The sequence below is a fragment of the Galeopterus variegatus genome, unplaced genomic scaffold (assembly GCF_000696425.1).
Source record: "Galeopterus variegatus unplaced genomic scaffold, G_variegatus-3.0.2 Scaffold451, whole genome shotgun sequence".
NCBI classification, from domain to species: Eukaryota; Metazoa; Chordata; class Mammalia; order Dermoptera; family Cynocephalidae; genus Galeopterus; species Galeopterus variegatus.
Window position 1 is genome coordinate 532,109 of NW_007726562.1, and position 6,782 is coordinate 538,890.

Below are 6,782 nucleotides of genomic sequence, written 5' to 3' on the forward strand. Positions count from 1 at the left end.
TTAAGATTTCTATTAAAAAAATAAATAAAAGAAGTTGAATATAAGCAGCATGCTTTGGTACCACTATAGAAAAGTATAACCCTACAGGGCACAAAGTTTTGAAAAAGCTTGGTTTCTGAGTGAAAGAAAGTGAGCTGAAATGCCAGGTACCAATTAAGCTTTATTAAAGGAAAAGAATCTGCTGGGCTGTGCCCAAAGTGGAGGACAGCATCAGGTGTGGGGGTAGGAAAGCTTATATAGCTTATATAAGCTTATATATAGCTTATATAGCAAAGGGCTGGCTGATACAGTCAAGGAGGGGCATTATGCTAATGTGGAAGCTATGCAACCAGTGTGGAGAATTGTGCCCTTGTGGAAGCAAAAGATTTTCTGTTTCTCAGAAATCATGAGGTTTCTCATAAAGGGAAGGGGGAACGGGTTGAGGACATTTTGTGCTTGGCCTTGCCTAAAATGATGCTAGTTATGTTCAGAACCTATCACTGAGTATTTGGGGTATTCAAAGAATGCCTAGCCTAGCTGCTGTGGGATGAAGTGGACTTGATTCCAGTTTCAGAATGGGCAGTGGAGAGGTGAACTATTAAACTGGATTGTGTCATGCCTGCTAGTGGCAGCTCCATACTTATATTCTCAGGCAAGACCCAAGAGATGTGACAGGGTTTGTGGTTTACAAAGGTTTTTTTTCTGTGTGCTACCATCCCTTAAGAAAAAAGTAAGGCTATGTAAACTGAACTGATTTTATCTTATACATTAACAATAATGAAGATTCCAGAAGATTCCCCCCAGAATGTGATGGATGATGGAAGTTGGATTAATTAAAAGAGAAAACATTGGGATCAAGTGGCAGTGAATAAGAGGTTAGCCATATTGAATCTTTATTCTTTCAAGTTTTTTTCAAGTAGAATCTTTATTCGTTCAAGTTTCAAGAAAAGAATTGGTCACATTCTTCCTCTACTAATTTACATATTCTATTCTTACCCCTCCTGGAATAGTCCAATTATTCCACATTTTAGTAAATAGAAAGCTATGGCCCTCTGGAGCTCATGTGTAATGGGTGCCCTTCTATCTCAGTTTCCTAACAAGAGATTGGTCTCTTTCCTTCTTTAGTGTGAAAAGCTGGTACTATATTACAGGACAGATAAAGATGGGAAGTTTCCATGGAATCACTGAAGGTAGCACTGCTTAGAAAGGTAATCCATTTGGGAATTACTGGGAGTTGCTTTCCTTAGGCACAGTAATAGGTCACAACCTTGGTTTGGTACAGGTTGTGGCTCTACGTGGCTGACAGATGGGGCAGTGGAAGGCAGGTGTTCTGCATTCATGATGTGCCAGAGAGCTGGCTTCTGCCCTGACCCAGTGCTCATGGGACTAAATTTGTCTTCCTGGGGAGGTAGCAATAATATATATAATAATAGTCTAAGTCACCAGAACTGGAACTTTGGGCAGAGAAAACAGTCCACCAGGTGAGCTCCACCAGGTGCTGGTTCAGGTAGTGCCCCTGCCTTTGAGCCAAATCAATCCCCCTCAGCAGCTCCAGTGTGCCCTGCTGCTGCCCTCCCCCAGGGCCAGAGTCTCCTTGTCTCATATTCACACAGTGACAAAGAGTTAAAAGGACCTGAAACTCTAGGGTATTAGACTCTTCAATGGAAGATTTCCATTTTGAAGATGTTTTGAGTGTCCTTTCAAGTACTCTTACAGTTCTCCAGCTTGTGCCCTCCAACTGCAGATGGACCGGACCAGGGACACTGGCTGCCCATGCCTCATCCCTCAGCTTCCTGCCTTTGAGAGTACATCTCCTTCCTCCTTGACCCTCACAGCAGGAGCACCCCTGGGGGTCATTTCTGAAATGGCTTGCAGCCAAGCTCTATTCCCCACAAACACTTTGCCCCATCAAGTGTAGCTTGCTCTTCAGGAAAGCCCTCTTATCTAGGGCTTTCTTGACTGCTCTATCCAGGCATAACACTTCTTCTTTGTACTTTTCTGCTCTGACTCAGGTCCTTGTTCCAGTGGCCCTCAAGAGCCTATGGATCCATATCAAGACCTCCAAAATATTCACTTGAAATTCTTTCTATTTGGCTCCCTCTTTCTTTTCCTCCCCGCCCTGCCCCCACCCATGCACAGTTGTGAGGAGAACAGATAGTAATCCGTCCATTCTTTACAAAGCAATTCTCACTACAGAATTTTTAACCTCAAAGAATTGTTTTGTTATATACAGCCAAAAATGGCTAATGGAGTAATATTGACTTAGCCAATTTCATGTACTCTTAGTATGTCTCTAAGAGTTCTGGCACCTTGTTTTAGAAGTCTAAGGACTTGGTAACTTACATTGTTCATGGCTTTTGAGGCATGTGGTGAATGAAACACAGATATAACCATAAAAATATTATGAATAATTATGTATTGATCACATTATACATTCATCACATTATATTGATATACATATTATATTGATCACATATGTTGATCGTGTTATTATGATAAAAGTATACATTGAGAGGCAGAAGTAAGAACATTTTGGAAATTGTCAAGACTCAGAACATAATTCCCCTGAGTATGGTACTTGGATATACTAAGTATTTTAAATTGAAGGAAATTAAGAAAACTACAGAAGCAGGAAGGTCTTAGTAACTTTTCCTTTGCTCTCCTGAAGGGGGTCCTAGGAAACTAGAATTTCTCTACCCTGAAGCAAGCCATAAAACCTAGGAAGATCACTCTCTGACTTCGCCCCTCCTTTCTCCCCTAAAGACCCATGTGACAGAGGTGTTATACTTGGGGGTTGGGCGGTGGTAAAGGACATGTCATATAGAGACAAGAAAAGAATTTGAACAATTCTTTTCTTGCTGAGTTCTTCCCAGTTTGTTAACATTAGGTCATACCAATCATGTTTCTCCACAACTATCCACTTCTTTCATCAGAATTGCCATAAAAATACAGTTTTTCCTTGGTCTCTGGGTCTTCATTTCTGAAGGATCCTATGTCACATAAAGCTTTTATTAAGTAAATTTGTATGTTTTTCTTCTGTTAATCTGTCTTTATCAGTTTTATTCTCGGGCCCATCTAGAGATCCTAATAAGGTTGAGGAAACCTTCCTCCCCTACTAAATGAAGGAAGATACGAAGAAAATTGGAGTATCTGATATTAAAATGTGTTATATAATTATAATAAGTAAGCTAATGAGACATGAACTGAACAGATGTTACACCCAGAAACCCATTTAATAACCCATTATACCATAAACAAATCACAAACCAGTGAAAAAATAATGGACTCAATAAATGTTGTTATTGCTGAGAAATGTCTTAGCTTTGGATCCATGCAAAGCAGATCATGAGGCAAAGGGTTTTAGGATACCCCTTTGCAGGAGAGCCTAATCCCAGACAGCAAGAGTGAAAGAAGGGGGAGCAAGGCAAGGAAGAGAGAAAGACATTGGGGGGGTGCAAGAATGCATCACTGAGTTGACCGACTGCTCCACCTTGGAAGACCACTTTCTAAGAGGCAGTAAAAACAATTGTTTTTCACAACACTCCTTGTGGGGTTAGAAGGCAGAAGAATTCATCTTTAGCCTCCAATCTGTCATTGGTTGATCAACAATATGCCTGCAAAAGATTAATTACTCCAGATCCACTGCTGTGCCCCAACACATATCCTTGAGCAGACAGGAACAGCAACCTCTCAGATCTCTGTATCAGTAGGGAAGCCTTAGGGTAGGAGGCTTGAGGCGTGTGTTGTGAAGCTGGTCACAGTCTATCCCCAGTTGATCCTGACAATAGTCACTGGGGCTGGATCAAGTGAAACAAGTGAGATAGAACAGTTGAAGCAGAATCATTGTGAAGTGGTGACTATCTGAGACAGATAAATAGACTTGGATGGGAGCGGTACATCAACTTAGACCTATATATGGCATTTTTACCCAAAATAAATGCCAGTGGATTGAAGAATTCAATATAGAAAAATGACACCATTAAATAGAAGGTGCATTGGTAAATTGCACTTTTGCAATTCTTAGTCTGTAATTGCAAGATAAATCAACACATATTTAACATTTCTAAAGAAGAGCTTTTAAGCACACCAGTAATGGAGAGACTACAGAAGAAAATGAGAAGGGAAGTACACTCTCTGTGCAGCACTGAGGGATGCATTGATGCATTTATTGCAACTCTTTCCTTCACTATCATCCAGAACACTATTCTCCTCTCCTCTTACATGTTTTTAAGTTGCTTTCTCTTGATCTCTTACAAGAGCTCTCCCTCAGTACTCAGCACTATATGTGTTAGTCTTAGCCACATCCCTGTTTTGTTTCTGTTTTCTCCTCACTCTGTATGCTCTTTTATATCCTTCTCCATGCTCCAGAATTCAATTATCTATAGATTAATTACCTCCAAATCTACTTTGTCAACCCTGATGTCTTCTGAGTTTCATTTCAATATTTCTACCTCCACTTGGATATGTCCATCTTACTGCCTTACAGGCAAATTGTTGTGATTTGAATGTCCCCTCCAAAACTCATGTTGAAATTTAATTGCCTTTGTGATGGTATTAGAGGTGGGACCTTTAAGAAGTAATTAGGTCATGACAGGTTGATGTCTTTATTTCAAGAGTGAGTTATCATGGAAGTGGTCTCCTGGTAAAAAGATGAATTCAGCTGGAGTTTCTTGCATGCTCATGCCCCTTTTTTACTTTCTTCCATGGAATAACCAGTGTGAAGGTCATCACCACATGTAGACCCCTTGACCTTAAACTTCTCAGTCCTCAAAACCACGAGCCAAATTAATCTCTTTTCTTTATAAATTACCCAGCCTGTGGTATTCTGTTATAGCAGCAGAAATCGGACTAAGGAACAAATCAAACTTTATGGGTCCAAATCTGAAATCGATGCCCCCTTTCTTCTAACATGCCATTGCTCCTCCATCTGTGTCCCGAGATGTTACTGAAATTACCATCCATGCCAAATCCTAACGTAGAAATCTTAGAGCAATCTTTGACACCCTTTTCTTCATCTCATTTTTTCCCATCTTCAACAAGTCACCTTCTTTTGTGAGTTTTTTTTTCTCAGAATCCCTGTCAAATCTGGCCTGCCTTCTCCAATTCCACTCCAACTGCCTCAGTTCAGAAACTCAGGATCACTCTTCAAAAATATTGCAATAGCTTCCCATCTGTTCTTTCTCTCACCAGGCTCTCCTCACTACAGTCTCTCTACCATATTCCTGCCAAGTGATCTTCTTGAAAGCATTTTTAATTGAGCATGTTCTTATCCTGCTTTAAAACCTCTTCATGTGCCCAGTCCGTGATCACAGCAGGATTATGGTTTTTTTCTAAAAGCAATAATTTTTAAAAACCTCAAGTTTATCTAGAAGACAAATATGTAGCCCTTAACCCCTTGTACCACACTGTTTGGACTTCTATAAAACATACAGATCACAGTGTGCAATTTATCCATTTATATGTCTAGAAATCCCAAACTATGAGCTCCTTCACAATAGGAACATTATCTTATATTCTTATGTCCCAGAGTGTAATGCATTGCCTAGAACAGAGTAGGAGCTCAAAATGTTTGCTATTGAATGTGTTAATAAAGACAAGATTTGCTAAGTTAGCATCTTCCAAAATATGTTCAAGAAGTATGTTATGCCGGTCCCGGTCCGGTACGGGCGCGACACTGAGGGTTGCGATTTGTTGCCGGACACGAAAAAAAGACAAAAAGGAAAAAAAAAAAAAAAAGAAGTATGTTAAACAATGTAATATAAAAATATGGTTTTATAGGCAAAAAAGTTTGGGGCATTTTAGGAAAACAAATGAAACAATTTTTTTTAACGGGTATACTTCTCGGAGTTATTAATATTATTTAATTCATATCATGACTTAAAAAAAGCAGTGTAGTATAAAACATTAACTGAACTTTTGACTACTGAACCAATTTTTGAAATGAGCAATGTTGTAAGGAAAAGATTTTGGAAGTGTTTTTACAAATGAATTCACCAAATCACTATATGAAGTTAATAAAATAGTTTCATCTCATGTATACCTTATGTATATCTTTATTCTCCAGGATAATATACAATATGATCCAAAAATACAGTTTTCTTCTAATTACATTTAGGATATTATGCTAGGCAGGTGACAGCAACTTAGGCAAGGTTACTTTTCCAGTGCCATTCCAAGCAAATATTATGAATGATGTCTTATTACACAAAATAACAAAAATAATAAATAAATAAAAGGTCACATAATTTATTTTCTGGATTGTATTCACACCCTTAATAAAAATGTTGGTTCAAGTTCCTTAGAACCCAAGGCAATGCTAATAACAGAAAGGAGGCATATTGTTCATCCCTTTGTATGTGGTAAAGCAAACAATCCAAGGAAATAATAATAACTATTATATGATTAGGTCCTTTCATAAGAAACACAAACTATTCTTAAATTTTACTAGGTAGAAAAATGATTTGCTGTGTTTATTAAAAGAGGCAGGTCTTGGTTCCATTAATCCATATTTGTTGTACAAATACATGAGGGTACTTCAAAAAGTTTTTGGAAAAATAGAATTAAAAGATAATATGAATCTGTCTATGAACATTTTGAGGTACACTTACTTGTATATTCACAGGTAACACTTGAACATACATCATTTTTCTACCTTCTATAATAACAGTCTATTAAAAGGCTATGCAGAGGACAGAGAAAACATAGGGTATGCTGGTTAACTTTCTGTGTCAACTTGGCTGGTCCAATACATTTGACTTGGTAGATTTGAGTAAAGCAGATTGCCCTCCATAATGCATGTGGGT